Source organism: Rhinolophus hipposideros, assembly GCF_964194185.1.
Source record: "Rhinolophus hipposideros genome assembly, chromosome: 9".
In the NCBI taxonomy this organism is placed as follows: Eukaryota; Metazoa; Chordata; class Mammalia; order Chiroptera; family Rhinolophidae; genus Rhinolophus; species Rhinolophus hipposideros.
In genome coordinates, this window is record NC_138055.1 from 71,055,825 (window position 1) to 71,074,442 (window position 18,618).

An 18,618-nucleotide genomic window follows, 5' to 3' on the forward strand; every position below is an offset into this window, starting at 1 on the left:
CCCAGGTTTTGTCCCTATTTTGTTGTGAAATTTTAAGCAATGTGTAAATTGCATAGCATGGTACCTGACATTTAGTAAACACTCAACAAAAGTTAAACATTGTAAACCTCTTACATCGTAAATTTTTGTTTTTGTTTTTGTTTTAATTAATGGTTGGAGAAACTTCCCTTAAGTCTTCTAATAGTATCTAACACATTTTTGTGAACTATTTTATCAAAAGCTATCTTGTCACAAATTTTTAAACATGTTTTCCTGAGCTGAAATAATCCACACTGATTATCACAAAAGTACAATATCCCATATTTCTAAGTACTGAATACAGACACTGTAGAGATCAACCAGATAAGACAGTGACAGAGATGATATTTTAAATGTGCGTGTGTCTGTATTTCAGCCCCTAAGTAGTGGGAAAATGCATAGGCTTGAAAGTCAGACAGGTGTAGATTCAACCAAATCTCTGACCTCCCACATGTGTTTGCACACTCTGACCCTTAGGTTTTCCCCTTCTGTAAAGTGCATTAATGATGCTTTTTTTTTTTTCCTTTTTAACAGGATCATTTTATTTTTCTTGTATGAATTATGTGGTAACCACAGCTGGAGCCTGGGTTCTCTACACAGAACCTCTGGTGTGGGGCTTTACAAGATGGTCAGTGAAGGGAGACTTGGTGAACACGGTCTCTGTCCAGAGGTCAGGAGTGAAAGAGCTGTAGGTCTTTGACTTATAAAAAGTGGCTTTGGAGAAGTTGCCCAGGGTAGTAGTGCAGCCCCTCGCTGAGGTATAACAGTTTACGATATCAGCCATCATCAACAGCTTCTTGGGCACAGGAGCTGAGAGATGCCAGTGCCTCTGGGGGCAGGGATGAGGTGCACAGCACAGAGCCACAGCTGCAGGTCACCTTACAAAGGACAGTGTGGGGCTTGCCCATCTTGTTCCCTGGTAGCCTCGCTGCACATAGACAATGGAGAGCTTGGCCAGGATGATGGCCCCACGGATGACAGTGGCTACCTCCTTGAAGCACTTAACACCCAAACCCACATGTCCTTTGTAGTCCCGGATGGCGGACAAATGCCTTGAACTGGGGCCTCTGGCCTGCACAGGTCTGCTTTTGCACCGGCATAATCTTCAAAACCTCGTTCTTGAGGGATGCCCCCAGGAAAAAAAATCAATGACTTCAGATTCCTTGATGGGCAGGGAGAGCTAGATCTCCTCCAGAGACTTGACCTCCACTTCCTTGACCAGGCGGCCCAGCTTGGTGACGACGATCCACCCCTGGTCCTCAGCCTTGCCTCTGCGAGCTCCCCCGTGTCCCGCACGACCTTGGCCAGAGACCCCGCTGCCGCTGCCGAATCGTCCAGGTCCCCTCCCCCACCCCATTCCAGGTCTCTGAGCCCTCCTGGTGCACCGTGTCATCCCGGTGTCATCAGTCATTTGGTGTTTTCTCAGAGAAGTAATAGCTCTAATAACACCTGCCTCTTCATTAGCATGAAACAGAGAAATAGATGTAAGCCCTCAGATCAATGACCTGCACTTGAAGTACTCAATAAATGTTTATTTTTTCCCTTCGCAATTAATCAGTATGTAAAATGTCTAATGGCACCAATAATAATCTAAAACTGTACAAGTTACATTTAAATAACTGTTTTCTTAGTTTTGAATCTGGTTGGTTTTAATTTTTTTCCAAATTGTTATATAAATGCAATATAAAATCAATCTAAATTCTAGTGGAGAATTGTGGACAAGTTGCCTTAAATTCTTCCCTCTACATCTGAAAAAAAGGGGGGGAGGAATTAATAGAAAATATCTTTATTTTGCCATCATTTCAATTGAAACGTTTATTGAAATGATTGTAGAGCCATACGCAATTGCACAAAACAACACAGAGAGATCGTGTAAACTTTATCCAGTTTACGACAATGGTACGAACAATCCATAATCTTATTGAGACTTCCCCAGTTTCACTTGGATCCACTTCAGTGTGCCTGTGTATTTAGTTCTACACACTGCTATCACATGCGTAAGTTTGTGTGTCACCACAAGCAAGATACAGAACAGTTCTATCAACACCACAAGGATCCCTGATGTTGCCCTTTTATGATGATTGTGGTTTGTTTTCCTAATTTACATGCCAAATATAGGCCTACCTTCCCAGATTTACTTTTTCCCTTTGTTTCTCATAAATAGACCACTCAGGCAGAAAATAGGCCATTCCTTAGTGTGGGTTTTCAATATTTCTTACCTGAACTATGTGCAATAGCCTTGCCATTAATCTCCCTAATATCTTATTCCTCTCTGGTCTACATTGCCAAAGCTATGGTTATAAAATACAAGTCTAATCAAATACACTTTGTCATAAAATGTTCGATGGCACTTTATGTCTACATGACAAAATAAGGCCTCCAAAGCCCATTCCAATCCGAAGGCATCCTATTTTTCTAGCATACTCCACACTATCCATAGTCATGAACCCCATACTTTGTGACTGAACTACTCACCAGACTTTCCACATGTCAAGTGTTTTTATGCTTTCTGCGCTTCCCTTCTACTTATCCTTCAACTTCTAGTTCAAATTTTTATCTTCTCTGGGAAACCTTTCCTAACTCACTTGCTCACTCTTTACCTCTGTAAAGACCATCTCCCAATAAGATCACGTCAAAAGACCATCTTCCAATAAGATCACATCATGCGGTGCTGGGGGCTAGGACTTTGGGAGAACACAATTCAACCCATGGGGTCAAACAAATAAGTAAATAATTGTAGCTAATGGGAGCCAGGTCTCTCATTATCAGAGAAAAAGTCACAAATAATCAAGGAAAGAAGGCTGAAATGAGCCCTGTGATGCTAGATTAGGGGTCGCGATACCAGTATGAACTCATGTTTACAGACAGATGGATGTGTACATATACAGGTTTGTATATACACATATATTTCCTAGCTCTGTCCAGGGCAATAAGTATGCCAGCACCCAGGTTTTTATTTCTATATACAATTTACCTACAATGTACTAATTAAATACAAATAGATACATATTAAACACATTGCAATGAGAGTAGGACATGAGAGTGGAGTACAGAAATAAAAGGGAATCAATTTATTTATCTAGAAGGATCTTACCAGGGAGTGGCGAGGAGTTACAGGATAAGTTATTTAAAAGAATGGAATGTGACTGCACGCTTTGCCAATACTAGACATTCAATATCTTTCATTTCTCAATATACTATCTTACAAGATCAAATTGTGATTCATATTTTGAAAGGTTAGTTCTGAAAATAGAAGACAGGGAGAGCAGTAAAATCAGGTTTGTCATCAGTTGTAGCAGAGTAAATCTGAGCAATTGAAGGAAACCAGAAATAAGATATGGAAGTAAAATTTTTAAAAATCAAGTCAACAGCAGGATCATAATAATCACTAATATTTAATTAAATGTCTTCCATGTGCCAGACACTGTTCTATAGAGTTTTACAAATATTAGCTCATTTAATCCTCACAAAAACCCTAGAGATTATTATCCCTATGTTTTAGATGAAGAAATTGAAATTCAGAGAGATCCGGGACCTGTCCCTAGGCCACATAGCCCATAAATGGCAGAGTCAAGATTTGAATCCAGGCAGCCTGGCATCAGAGCCTGAACCTGTAGTTATACCCATTCTACTTAAATGCATACAATGTCCCAGAATTCACGGAATTCACTCCAAGAGAAATACATGTAAACAAGCAGTTACAACTCAACGTAAGCGCTAATAATAGAGAAGAGGGTATCAGGAAAGATGTCACAGAAGTGACACTGAGAGCACATCTTGAAAGGGATGTAAGAACCTGCTGTGTGACGAGAGCATGGCAGCACTCTTGACAAGAGAATAGCCATATGGACGAAGTTTTGGCTTAGTTGTTCAAGGTCATGCAGGAAACACATGTGGAATACAAAACTGTTCAAACAATGACTTCTGCTTTGTGCTAGGCACGGATTTCGTGTACAGAAAAACTCTAGTCAAGTCATGAAATTTGTTGGTATCAAGTGTTTGCCATTTCATCGTGGGCCTATCATTCTCACTACTTTTAGTTGTCAAACTGAACCTCTATTTAATTCCAGAAATATCGATTCTTAGTAATGAAAAAAAATGCATTTACATAGTTTCACACAATCCAGGTTATATTCTTTACAGGTCACAAACCAGATTAAATCTATATTCCAACCATTTCTTTTAGAAAAAGTTTTGAGAACTATGTTACAAAAATCCAGAAGAGAATAACAAACAGCAGGGGCTGAGGCAGCCAACACTAGGCTTTATGATGTGTTTGTTGGGCTTTGCTCTAAGTTGCCTGTGTGTTTTAGCTCAGTTAACTCTCACAACAACCCTGTGAGGTAGCTAATTTCATTATCACTGTTTTATAGATGAGGTCACTGAGGTCCAGAGAGGTTAAGTAACTTATGCAAAATTGTAATGAGTTTAGTAACTGGTGGAGCCAAGATTCAATAAAATCAGGCAATTCCAGCCTGAATAGGAAAAGGTGATGTCATTTGGTTCTTCACTTTATGTTTTACTTCAGCAGGTGGTCTAGTATGGCCTAAGTCAATGGTCACAAACTCAGACATCTACAGGTGCCCGACAGAGAACATACTGTGTGAAGTCAGCCAGGTACAGGACATGGGGTGGTGAGGACTGAGAGCAACAGGGGACCATGGGTTTCATTTACAGGGGCAGTTGCTCCTCAGCTCCAGCCAGGTGTCGTCCCATACCTAGCTGATCATTCAGTATTATCAGATTTTCCAATTTTTCGAGAGAAGCTGACTTTGATGTGAAATCTTCCCAACTTGGGAGACATGTACAAAATGAGTTGCGTTCTGACCTGCTGTGTTTAGCAGCAGGTGTGGTTAGATAGCTGGGACACCTTCAGCAGTTAGAAATTTGAATGTGCAGTTTCAGGAGAATAATTTTGGGGGCAAGTGTGGATTTAGAAATCTTAAGTGCAAGGAGTGTAGAGGAGGAAGCCCATGGAAAAGGAAGAAGGAACTAAGAGGACCAGGAATTCCAGCGTTTAAAGAGTTGGCCGAAGAGTCAGCAAGCGAGAGCTGGAATGGCACAAAAGGCAGGAAAGGGTAGCGTCTGAGTTGCCTGAGGAGGAAGGAGAATGGGCAGGTTCTATCAGTCTATTTTTGCTAAGAGTTGATGTACTGATTCCCTTGGGTGGAAGAGATCCCAGACCTCAGTAAGAAGAGCTATTACAAGTTCAAAGAATAAATGTTGAAGTCCAAGCAGGCTATGACTTTCCTGTATCCAAAACTAGCACTAGAGGAGGAACCCAGCACTTTCCCACTGCCAAATCACTTAGATGGCTCTAATTTGAAAGGCAGAAGTATTTTACTTCCACTTTTCTAATTTTTGTTGATATTTTATTAGCATCATTATTATTGTCCACTTCATCGGGTGTTCTTTTTGTATATTTGGGTGGCTCCAGTGATGTTTTGAAACTTCTCAAATACCAAATTTCACCAGAACCACCAATAACAAACACTGTGATTCTCTGGGGAAAGCAATACCCATTTAGAGTTATAATGCCACAAAGACGCTTTTCACACCTACAAGTTAAAACTTGGTTCACACATCCAAAATTATTTATCCCTTTGTTCAGATACAATTTTACAGTGAATTTAGGACACCTTCTTTTATGAATAAGGCAAATAAAAAGAATGCATTTATTTGTTGGGTTCTGGGGATCCAGTAAATAAAAGCAATTTTCCCTGCCTACGTTTAGAATCAATTGAAAGAGAGACGCAGGAGGCAGGCAAATGGAGATCAAAATAACGCCTTTCTTCCAGATAAGCCAGGTTGGAAAACACGGTTCTGTATCTGCAGTGGCTTCACCTCTGACTAACACTGGCCTCTGTGCAGACACAGCCCCCTTCACAGCCACAGCAAGGCAGAAGGCAGACCTCGACCGATGAGTTCTGAAGAAAAGGAAACCCAAGACGGGAATGGGCTTTGCTTGCCCAGTTCTTTCTCCCAAATAGCCCAATCTGACACATCACTCCTTCTGTCCTGAGGATAAGCAATCCAGACTGGCAAGGGTAAAGCAGATTTTTCCAGTGGAGGTTCTTCCACACTGAAGCCTGAGGCCAGGGAAATGGAGGCCCCTCTGTAACGTTCCCTATTGCTTCATCCCCTCTCAAGCTCTTCCCACAAGGTGGGTCCTATTATCCCCACAAAACTAAACCTGGACTCAGACCCAGGTCATAGGATTTCAGAACAGTGACTTCCATGCAACCCCAGGAGGCTATGCCCGAGGTCTGTGGTTAAATGGAATAATTCCATTTAAATTCATTGGGTGGGCAGTTAGGGAACAGGCAGGAACGAAATAGCCATTTCTGGAAATTCGGGAGCCCTAGAACATGGTTGCAACAATGTTACCAACTGGTTGCTCAGCAATGGTCAAGTTATTAAATCCTTTGTTACTTAGTTTCTTCCTCTGTAAAACCAGTTTAGCAAGTCTTGCCATTCTACTAACTGTTACTAGAGGATCAAATGAGATATTTCATAAAAGCACTTTGGACCAGCATCATGCTGTAGTAAAAAAAGACTTATTATTTGGAACAAAACTATTATTTCAATAATCTTAAATAAAATAGAGAAATCAGACTTTTTTCTGAATGTTTACATTTTGAAAGCAGATGCATTAGAGGCTAGCAGAGGTGAATTTAAAACTCACTACTTGAGTAAACCTGGACAAGTAATTTAATCTTTCTGAACTTTGAAGAGGATCAGAATATGCCACCCTAAAATATGCCACTTTGGCATAGAGACTATTTTGAGGTGAAGGCAATTGGAAGTCAACAGATGCAGGAAGGGTTCTCTGCCCTCCCTTCATTGCCTAAAAGCAGGACATAGATTTCCCATTGAGTAAGGTACCCACCCTGTACCAGGGAGAGAAGAGCAACTCCTATCATCAAAGATGGAACGTCAATACTGAGATGAGTTTGGGTAAACAGGCCTTACTAAAACAGCCTTAGTTTCTATTAGTTTTCCCCATAGAATTCGTAGTCATTTCCCCACAATTTATCATCCTTATGAAGCCCAAATTCTCTTCCTTATTTAAGAAGGGCATAAAGCACCTAAGTATAACTACTTCTTTGAGATTTATCTTCTGTAAACTCCTGTGCATGTAAATATGTTAGAATTGCGTACCTTTTCTCCTGTTAACCTGTCTTTTGTAAACGTAATTTACAGGCCATCACGCACTGAACCTAAGAGAACAGAGGAAAAGCTTCTCCTCCCCATAACATCCTTCTGAATTTGTGAATAGTTGTATGTTCTTTACCTAACAGGGTTTTGTGAGGATTATATAAAGGGCCTATCACACAATTAACTCAGTATTAGTTTTCTTCCTTTTTCTTGTTCTAATCTAAGGATCGAACCTATGTACAGAAGGCATTACCTTCTTATCAAGTGGTTTTTATGTGTATAAACCATTTGTGTATAGTCATTTGATTGAATGATTAAAAAGTTGAATTTTTTGACTAGTTTGACTGTATTTTTGTAAATTCTGGGTTAATAGACAGATTAAATAAACATGATTCCATGACTCAGCATTATAGAAGAAATTAGCAGCCATTTCTGATCCCCCTTAATAGCTGTCTTGAGTACCTGAATCTTAAAACATTAGTTCTTATCAAAATAATTAAGCTAATATGCAGCAAGTAGTCTGCTTCTATTAATTTGTAGCATCAGCACCTAAATGTTTATCATTAATTCAGTCATTCAATTAGCATAGTTTTATTAATCAATTGCTATGTTTAGATGTTGAATTTTATAATGTTGTGGGCACAATTTTATGATCTGATTGAAGACATATCCCAAATAAACATAAGAAAAAGAAGAATGTACTATAACAAGGAAAAATATTCTCTGATTTATATAACCTAAGGCCTCAATTTCCTCACCTGTAAAATGGAAATAACACCTCTGATCCATAGAACTGTTAAAATCATTATATAAAATGATGAAGTTGATATCAGAAGAATGATCCCCCACAGCCCAGTCAACCTTGGTGAAGACTATTATTTACCTACTAAAATTCATTCTCCTTTTCTTCTGAGTACTTGGCTGCCCTCTTAAATTCCTCAGCCTTCTGCACATTGAGGTATGATTTTGTGATAAGTATTTTCCTAGAACATGAGCAGAAATGACATGTGCTGCTTCTAGACTTGGGTTTTAAGACATTTGATATGCCTTCTCCATGATCTCATTGACTTTCTAGATACAGAGCCTGGCTTGATGGCTACGGCTCTTTGAGGACATGCCCCAGAGGGTGATGGAGAAACCTAACAGCTGCCTTGCTGACCTGGAACACCCTCTTCAAAATGGTTACATGACAGAGAAATAGACTCTGTGTTCTTTAAGCTGCCGTAGTGCTGGATGTCTGTTACAGCAGTGTGGTCTCATCCAAACCCATGCAGCCTTGGTCTAAGAATTCAGCTAGGCTTTTACAAGTTTCCACATGTGTCTCAATGTAACTGGGAGACTGGCCATAAGAAGTAATGGCTCAGTGATGAGTCTGCTTCTTATTTCTGGCAGGTCTAAGCAGATAAAACTGGGAACTGAGAGATAAAAAGATGAAGGAAAGGAACTAATAGTACTCTTTAAGCTATTGTGAAGTATTCATTCCAAAGTAAATGAGCAGCATTACAGATTATGGGACAATTAGGGGGGAAAATGTTTCTCTTCCTCCTTACAAATTTACTAGATGGTACAGTTTTGAGAACAAATATTTTTCCGTGTGTGTGTGTGTGTGTGTGTGTGTGTGTGTGTGTGTGTGTGTGGCGGGGGGTCACCAGTGTTTGGATATCAGAGGGGAGTAGACAGACAAAGATGGAGACATGGAAGCACAGAGACCCAGCAAGGCCAAAACAGAGAAAGACAGAGAGACAGAAAGATTTCAGAACCAATAGTTACTCTCTGAATAACTGGACAAAAAGTTAAAAAAGATAATTTAAAACTCATTCTGATGGGGAAACCTCAAAAGGTACGCATTTGGAGTGTGCACATATATTTTGGCTGCCCTTCAGAACCTGGATCGCTCGGTTATTCTCTGCAATCATTGGGACACCACTTTAGACTGAATGTCTGTGGCCTCCATCCCAATTCATAATTTAAACGTAACCTCCAACGTGATGGTGTTAAGAGGTGGGGGCTTTGGGGAAATGATTAGATCCTGAGGGTGGAGCCCTCACGAATGGGGTTAATGCCCTTATGAAGGAGACCCCAGAGAGTTCCCTCACCCCCCGCCATGTGAGGACAACAAGAAGATGGCAAGTCTATGAATCAGGAAGCTGGCCCTTACCAGACACCAAATCACCAGCACCTTATCTTAGACTTTTCAGTCTCCAGAGCTCTCATGAGAAATAAGCATTTGTTGTTTAAGTCACGCCGTATGTGGCATTTTTGTTCCAGGAGCCTAAACAGACTAAGACAGACACAACCAACCACACCACACAGACACATACTTATGGGACCTAGAATGACGAAGGTCATCATTGGTAGCCAAAGGCAGTTTCTGAATGCTATGCTGCGCTGAACATCTCAAAGTCAGGGCAAGGAATAAGGGTCCTGGGCCAAGCTCTGTGGGTAGAGGATGAGTATGCAGGTGGGTAGACCTAAGAAGAGGGGAAGTAGATGAAGAACTAGAGATACCTGCAGAGTCTGCAGCTGCTCCATCCAACGCAGTAGCCACTGCCTACAGGTAGCTATTGAGCACTTGAAATGTGGTTAGTCTGCATTGAGATGTGCTATGAATGTCAAATTCCACATCAGATTCCACAGACAGCACAAAGAACGAATTTAAGATATTTCATTAATATTTTTAATGTTAATTTCATGTTGAAATGAGAATATTTTGGACTAAATAAAACATATTATTAAAATTAATTTTACCTGTTTTCCTTTCCTTTTCTTTCTTTCTTGCTTTCTTTTTTTTTTTGAATTTGGCTGCTAAAATCTTTAAATCACATTTGTGGCTTGCATTACATTTTTATGGTATAGCACCGGTCTAGACCAAGGGTCAGCAAAATTTAGCCCACCGGCCAAACCCAGCTTAATGCTTATTTTTGTAAATAAAGTTTTATTGGAACACAGCCAAGTCCCTTTGTTTGTATATTGTCTATGGCTGTTTTTCCTTCAATAGCAAAGTTGAATTGTTGCACAAGAGGCAAACTATTCAAAGCCTAAATTATTTACTATATGGTCATTTACAGAAAAAGTTTGCCAAACGCTGTTACATTTAGCACACAGTTTAAAATTATTTTCCCTTGAATCCTATCATTTCTTTTAGTGACCCCAACTTTAGAGAAATCCTGAAAAAACTACATAGGCTGCAATAGGATGTAGGGGACAATAAAGTCAAGACAATAGAAAATGTGCGAAGGCATTTGTGGAGAGGCAGCTGCATCCTGTCAAGTAATGTTAGGTGGAGACCTAACATTAGTGTGTGTGTGCGTGTGTGTGTGTGTGTGTGTGTGTGTGTGTGTGTGAAGAAATGTGAGTCCTGCTTGAACCAAAATGCTAGGGAGGGACCCCAAGCTGACAGAGTTCAAAATGAAAATCTTCAAAAGAAAACTTTCAATTCTTTATAGTAGAGGGCCTCAGTGTGGCTTGTAATTGAGGGTGGGGGTGGCAGAGTCACCCATCACTAACAGAGGACACACTATACACAGGACAGAACCGTGTCCTGCTTAAAGAGTGGAGAGGTGTCCTGCCACTAACTAGCAATCCTGCTCAAGAGTTGTGAAGATGAAATGAAATCCTGCTTAAATGCCTTGCACAGTGCCTGGAACATACCCAGCATTTAGAAGCTTATTATTGTTTTCTTTTATACACAAAATACAGTTCAATTTAGAGTGAAAGAAATAGAAACAGTCTTAATTTTTCAAAAGAATAGCAGTTTTGTTGAAAACTGCAAGGGCAATGAGGAGAAATGTCATTTGATTTTTGTTCTTAAATCCTACCTGACTTAATCATATACACGACTGTGTGATAATAAATGGTTCCTTTGCTATTGTCTATTTTTGTTTTTTATCTCTCTCTCTGTCCTTCTGCCTGTGACATCTAGGTCTGAGAAGGAATAGTATGACGAGAATAGCCCTACATGAAAATGAAATGCTGCTTTGGGTCTTCCAAAAGGCTCCCACTTTCTGAAATTCTCCCTCTCCTCCCCTAGTTTCCTGTGAGAGGTTATTCCATTTCTATTGGGCCTGAAATCCACCTCCCCTTCCCCACAGAATTATTCTAAGAGTTAGACAGTATAATGGACTCCACAAGGTCACTGCTACAATACATCTGAGAAGAAGGAAAGGAGGAGGCCTAGATATTTATTTTGAGTGTGTTTGGGGTGGAGGTGGGGGTGGGGGTTGGTGGTTATTACCTTGCTATTGAAACTTGATTTGTTTCCTATTTCTAATTAAATGGTTCTTCTTGAGGCTTGGGCTATTGCACGCGCGTGTGTGTGTGTGTGTGTGTGTGTGTGTGTGTGTGTGTGTGAGAGAGAGAGAGAGAGAGAGAGAGAGAGAGAGAGAGAGAGAGAGAGAGAGAGGATCACTGTTAGAACTGTGCACCAGCAGGCATAGTTTGTTTCAACCTTCTTTCTAGGTATAAAATGCAGATCTGTCTTGAGTTGCAAAGGGGCACTCAGCTTTGACATTCTGCATTTCTGCCCTAGTTCATGGAAAATATTGCCTCGGAAACCCATCAGGTTCCTTGTGTTTATAAATTCTGAATCTTGCCTCTCAGCAGTCCATGAGAAAGGCTCTCCTAGACCCTTCTGAGATTCAGAACTGCAAAATCAATGACCCTAAACAAGGTCTGCATTTGACAGCAGTCCTCACATGGCCCCTTATCTGACAATATTCTTTCCACTCAAAGTTTCCTATCCTCTGTCCTTTTCTTGCTTTCTCTAAAAAGAAGTTTAAGTGAAAATAAACTCTGTCTAGGCTTTGGATAAACCTCCTGAGCTCTGAGGATATTCTGCTTTTTTTCCTCAGGCTTTTTGGAGAAGTTTCTCCTTTTGTGATACCTCAGTAGACTGGCTGAAGCCAGCCACCTTTGTGGGGTATGGAGATGAGGGAAGGCCTGGTCATCCATCTCTTTGTCTGATATCTTGAAAAGCAGGTACCATTTAAAAAAGTGTTTTCCAGACTTTTATAAATAATTACATTAGCAATTGAAACTACCAAAAGTTCTTTCTCAACCTCTTTTTTAAAACACTGAATTAGATAATAATGGCAAAGATTTATTGAACTCTTACACATGACCAAGTGCTGTTCCAAATGTTTCACATACGCCTAATTTCACAACACTTGGAGGTGGCTACTACTGTTATCATTCCCATTTTATAGATGAGGAAACCGAGGCACAAAGGGGTCAAATTGTTTGTTCACGGTCACACAATTAGTAAGTGTGGGAGTCTAGGTCAAGAAGCTAAAGTGGCTCAAAAAACGTCTAAGTATTACCTTGTCTTGTACACCTGAAACTAATAAAAAAATAAAATAAAATAAAAAAATAAAGTGGCTCAAAAATAGGAAGCATTGTAACGATTTTCTCTAGTAGAGCGTCTGCTGAATAGTGAATGCATAGGGCTTTGGAATTAGACAGCATAGGATTTAAATTCTTATCATCCCCTTACCAACTGAATGATTTGGGACAAGTAAATTCATCACAGTGACATTTACTCATCTGTTTTTTGAAAATAATAATACCTCCCTCATGGAAGGTATTACTGTGTAGATTTAATGACAAAACCCAGGCTTTGTAGAGACCCTGGTAACAGCATTAGTTTTGGAATGAGAAATGGTTCTCAGCTGTCAGGACAGAATTACATATGGCATGACATTTGTAAGAGGAATCAAAAATTATAAATTTCCATTGATAGTTGGACAAATTATTCCCTTAATTCTACCACCTTAGAATGATCTCAGTACTTTATAAGGTTCTAGGAAACATCCCACATTGGCAGCCAGTGATTTTAGTCATTCCAGTACAATACTGTTCAATAAAACTTTCTGCAATGATTGAACTGGTCTATATCTGCACTGTTCAATATGGTAGCCACTAACCACTTAATGGCTCTTGAAATGTGGCTAGTAGAATTGAAGAACTGATGTTTTAATTATAATTTTAAATTAATTTTAAATTATTTTAAATTAATTATTTAATTAATTTAAATAATTAAAATTATTTTAATTAATTTTAAATTACCAGCCATGTGGCTGGTAGCTACTGAATTAGACAGCTCTAAATGATCGAATCAATTAATACCTGAAGAAAAAAAAACCCTAGAAAAATCTTTAGGCATTAGAAAATTTAATTTCCTGTCCTAAATGCAGGACAGAAAATAAAGTTGCTTAACTATTTACTCTAATGAACCATATAGGTATAGCTTAGATGGATCAAGGGGGATCTATTCTCACCCTTAAGTTGTAGACCAATCAATGTTTTGAAGTAGCTTTCTTCCATAATTCTTTTGCACGTTCTGGAAACATTTATTCCTTTATTATCACTATGATGCCTTAGTCCATCACATGGAGAATACAGCTAGGAATAAAAACTATATCATATATCCATTTCATTTTAATGACTAATAGATGATTAGAATAAATTCTTTTCTGCTGTAAAAAAAGAGGAAGATGAGCACACCTTACCATTTCTTGTATCAAAAGTCGTCCTAAGAAACCATGAGATCTATTGGATGATTGATGTCACAGATCTTGGTAGTCATTACACCTGAGCTCAGAGAGTTGTATGTGTAGGCAGTTTGTGACATTTGAACAGAGCCCTTTAACATTACCTAAGGCAGGTGGGAGCTGCAGCTTTTACCTGATTCATCTGGCAATCCAGGATGACAGTGTTCTGTCCTTTCTTTTTATGTGGTACGGAACTTGGGAACCTCACTCAAGTACGTATCTAAATGTTTGATAAAAGAGTTTGATTATATTTACAAGCATTCTGGCTATCAGCACTTCCGAACAACTGAGTGGAAATTCTGTGTGGGTCAGAATGTGAGTTGGAATCTTTTTCTTTCTTAGCAGAACAAATTTGCCCCCAACTACCTAGTATCTAAAAATGACTCTCTCTTTAACAATTAACCATCAAATTTCTTCATTTCCCACACTTACTGGAACAATTTAATCAGGAATTGATTGAGTAATGCTTACTTAAACCTCCGAGATAGGGAGAAACTGTTTTTATCGTTATAGTCACATTGATTCCTTTAGATCCCACTAGTTTTTCTTCAGTACTGTTAGCTAATAATACTTCCCTCATTTATTGAGCACCTACTCTTTGTCAGAGGATTATATACATTATTTTTTATTCACACAGCACACTAATGAATAGGGACTAGTGTTACATTTTACAAGTTGAAAACCGAGGCTCAGAGGGTGAGTAAATTGCCCAGATCATACAGCTTGTAAGGGTACAGCCAGCATCAAACCCAGATCTTTCTGAATCAAAAATTTGAACAGTTAAACACCAAACTATGTTTTGTCTTGGTTAACTGATATCAGCGTACTTGGGCCATGTAATCTGTTATCTATAAACACATTGTTGTTGGTTAAATGTAATCTTAACTTTGAAGGAGTGTCTGTGAAATAAATCATTAGAATAGCATTTGGTTGTTCTGCAAAAACACAAATGTGGTCATTTCTGTTCCTGGTTGTCTCTGAGTTTAGTTCAAGGAATATCGTCTCTTTATGTGCATGCTATTTTCAGCTAGAACAAAAGCCCAATATGTTTTGCTTGAGCCTTAACTGCCAAGAAACGTTTGCCAAATTCATTGCTCAATTATCACAATGAACTTATCACAGGTGCCTTGATATATCATTTGTTTACTCGATGTATGATAATTGTATGTATGAGGCCTTTACTCATCCTGAGAATGCCAGGGGCGTTCATCATACTGGGAATGCAAATCACGGAAGTTCCTGAGGCAGCCCACAGTCAAATAGGGAAAAAAGAGATCATATAAATGGCAACACAAATGATTAACTATAATTGTGACAAGAGTCATAAAAAGTAAATGAAGGGTGGCATAAGCTGACCAGGCAATAGGCCTAGCTTAAGGGCCTAGTTACTAAGAAGAATCTCTGAAGGTAAACTTTGTTATCATTAGTCAGCAATTCTATTGTGCACGGATATTGCATTGTATACAATTTGATAATTAGTACATCAGAAAAAACACCAACATAAATAGGAGGCATAAATATCTCTTTTACTTATCAGGAAACACCTAATAATTCATTCTTATGTTTTTCTTTCGGTTCTTATTCAGAACTCCAATTTTAAAAATTCTTCTGGAAAGTATACAAAGCAGTTTTACTGTAATAAATATGGAAATTGAGTTGGAATGATGTCATTGCTTGGGACATCTGTATTATTAATTTGGAGAAGACAGAGACTAATAGCGTCTTGGCCTTCTGTTTAGAAGTTAAGGATGACAGGAAAAGATCATACCTTTGTGAAACAATTCTTACTTCAGAAAGTTGTACGCAAAAGATGACTAAAAAACCAGCATGTCCTGCTTTGGAAAGCTTTAGTCCACCATCACCATTAAGAACTGAGATTAAAAAAAAAAAATCATCATAGGTTAAGAGTTCTAGAAATTAATTTAAGACTTTTCTTTTCTCCTTAGAGCTTGCCTGAATGGGGGTAAATGTAAATTAATTTTTACATGGGTCAGCCAATGATCAGGTACAGGTGTTAGCACATTAACAGCAATAACAGGAAACCTGGACCTAAAGAAGACTCCCATATATTTTCTTCACAATATCACTTTCCCTGCCCTTGCCTTGGTATGTTCTGTAGAATTTAAGAGAAGCTGAGTGTGCTAATTTATCTTTGCTGGTATTCTTCCCCTGTGTTTTTCTCATGTTCAGACGTAGAGAAGAGATGATGCTTTAAAAAAGAGAAACAGCTCTGAGCTGTGGCCTCCACACCTCAGAAGGCCCAACCCTTCCACCAAGTAACCTGGAACCCCTGCATGCCTACTCCTCATTGCTAGACCCACTTGACTGAAATATCACCAGATACACATTTGATTTATGAGATATCCTCTTTGCACATGAAAGCATCTCTGGAAAGTTTCTTCCTAGCACCTAAAATCAGCTACACAGAAGTAATGAGAATTTTGATGAGTAGGGGTTGGAGAATAGAGGATTTTAGAGCATGGAACACCCAGGAATATCAATCTAGCCAGAGCAAAAGCCAGAGCAGAGAGCACAAAACAATCCATGTGCCCTGGTAATGTGGAGAGAGGACAAATAAAAGTCAGAAAAGAGTACAGAAGGAAGATGGCTGGCAACACAAACCGAAATATGTCTCCTTAAATGAGTTACTTTATATAAAGCATTTAGAATAGTGCCTAGCCCAAAATAATAAGAAAACAACTTTTTAATAAAGGCATATGCACGTAGAACAGGAATCAGGGACCTGCCTATGTAAATGGAACAGGCTACCAAAATGTCATCACCCACAAAGGTTTTTCAATCAGAGAATCAACACTTAACAAGTTATATTCCAAAGAAAATTCACTGCAGCTACCAAGAATTTTTCCTTTCAGATTCTGCATGGTACTCAAGAGAAATGACTGCCTTCAAAATAAGATCCCAAGGCACAATTAACCCATTTGTATTGGTGAATATAACTACTAGTTTGGTTCATGACACAACTGATTCAACTATAGCAATTGCCTTCAACATGAAGACAGCATAAATGAATAGGTCAATCATGCCCCAGTCCAGCTTGCTAGCCACAGGACGCTAAAAATAAACGTCATGGAGGAGAGCTTTAGAGAGAAATGTTATCTACTAAAAAGGATATATTAGCCCTTTGTGTTTTTCCAAAGTCATTACTGAATGACTAGGCCAATTCATATGCCTCAGAACTGTACTGTTTGTGTTTTGATCCCTCAGCAGAATTTGGGTTTAGTATTTCTTCTTGAAAGGCAGTGTTAGGAAGCAGCTTGCTTTGGAGTTTCCCAAAGTGTGCATGCTTTTCAGTTGCACACAAGAGGAAATGTATTCTATTCCTGTAGGTAGGCCTCTCAGGTCAAGCTTGGAGACCTACGCGCCTTCAAATGTATTTGATAAGCAGCCTTCAGGTCTCAGAGAGAAGAATTGAGGCAGGGTGGGAAATAAGGGTTGACCAAGACCTCATAGGGTGACTAGAGACAGAAAGAAAAGCCCTTTAAACATCACAATGAAGTGGAAACAGGTCAGGATGAGCTGACAGACAAGCATTTTACCCGTGGAGACTTTTTATAGTTACTTTCTGGTAATGATCCAAGAAACAGAATTTCCATTTATGGTAGTATATAGTTTCCTTTTTAGAGAAATATTTGAAATTTAAAAAGTGAGTTGATTTAAGGTAAAATGCTTATTAATATGGCATTCGGATATAACCAAGTGTCTGAAGCTGATACTGAAGCAAAGAGCTGGCATGTAGAAGATGGCAGCTTAGAGGAGAGCGCTGGGGTTAGAACCACTTCCTCACTGCCCTGTGGAACCTCAGCGATTCACTTACTTTCTCTGAGTCACATGATCCTCAACTACATAAAACTCTTGGATGCAAAACACGAACCTCTTGGGGTGATTATGAGGAATAAGTAATAGGTGCTCAATGAATGCTTACTTCTTTTCTTTTCCTTGGTGAAGTGTGGGAAAAGTAGCAAAATTCTCTCTTTGCATGGAACCCTCCTGTCCAGACTATAGAAAATAAAGTGTAGGCAGTGATTTTTCAAATAACCAGATAATCTTTTATACAAACCAACATAGGCTATATTTGTAGCCCACTGTAGTAGATTTGCAGAGAAGGCAGAAAAATTAAGTATCAGTGCAACACTTCTTGTCATCGAGCAGTATATTCTGGGGGCTGTGCCCCACTTCTTTTTTTTTAATTTATTTTTTTAATATATTTTTTTTAATTGTGGTAGGGGAACAGGACTTTATTGGGGAACAGTGTGTACTTCCAGGACTTTTTTTTTTTCCCAAGTCAAGTTGTTGTCCTTTCAATCTTCTTTGTGCAGGGTGCTGTTCAGCTTCAAGTTGTTGTCCTTTCAGTTTTTTAGCTGTGGAGGGCACAGCTCAACTCCAGATCCAGATGCCATTGCTAGTTGCAGGGGGCGCAGCCCACCATCCCTTGTGGGATTCAAGGAATCCAACCGGCAACCTTGTGGTTGAGAGCACACTGGCCCCACTGGCCCATGTGGGAGTCCAACCGGCAGCCTTCGGAGTTAGGAGCTCGGAGCTCCAACCACCTGAGCCACGGGGCCGGCCCTGTGCCCCACTTCCTGTTTGCATCCCCAGTGATGAGCATAGCCCAGAAGACACTTAAAACGTGTTTGAAGAAATAGTAAAGTGATCTCAATTCTATTCTTTCTGTTTTTTAATGCTGCACGCTGCATCTTGGAGTGGATGCCTATTATTAAAAGATTTTCTGTATTGTGGATTTAAGGTGACCACACGCAGGGATGAAACAATGAGTGGACAGGGACTGCCTTTTCCTCTCTGCAAGGCGGCATTTTAGCGACTTAAAATTCCAATACTAAGTAATTTCCTTCTTAACATTTCTCTAGAGAGATTC

At 39.3% G+C, this 18,618-nt stretch overlaps 1 pseudogene across 1 annotated transcript; it reads right to left on the reverse strand.

Annotated features, from left to right (window-relative positions):
* Window positions 1–577: 577 nt before the first annotated feature.
* LOC308501929 (small ribosomal subunit protein uS5-like) lies at window positions 578–1,429 on the reverse strand (annotated as a pseudogene). The gene has a single exon. The product of its transcript is annotated as a small ribosomal subunit protein uS5-like (transcript).
* Window positions 1,430–18,618: the final 17,189 nt, after the last annotated feature.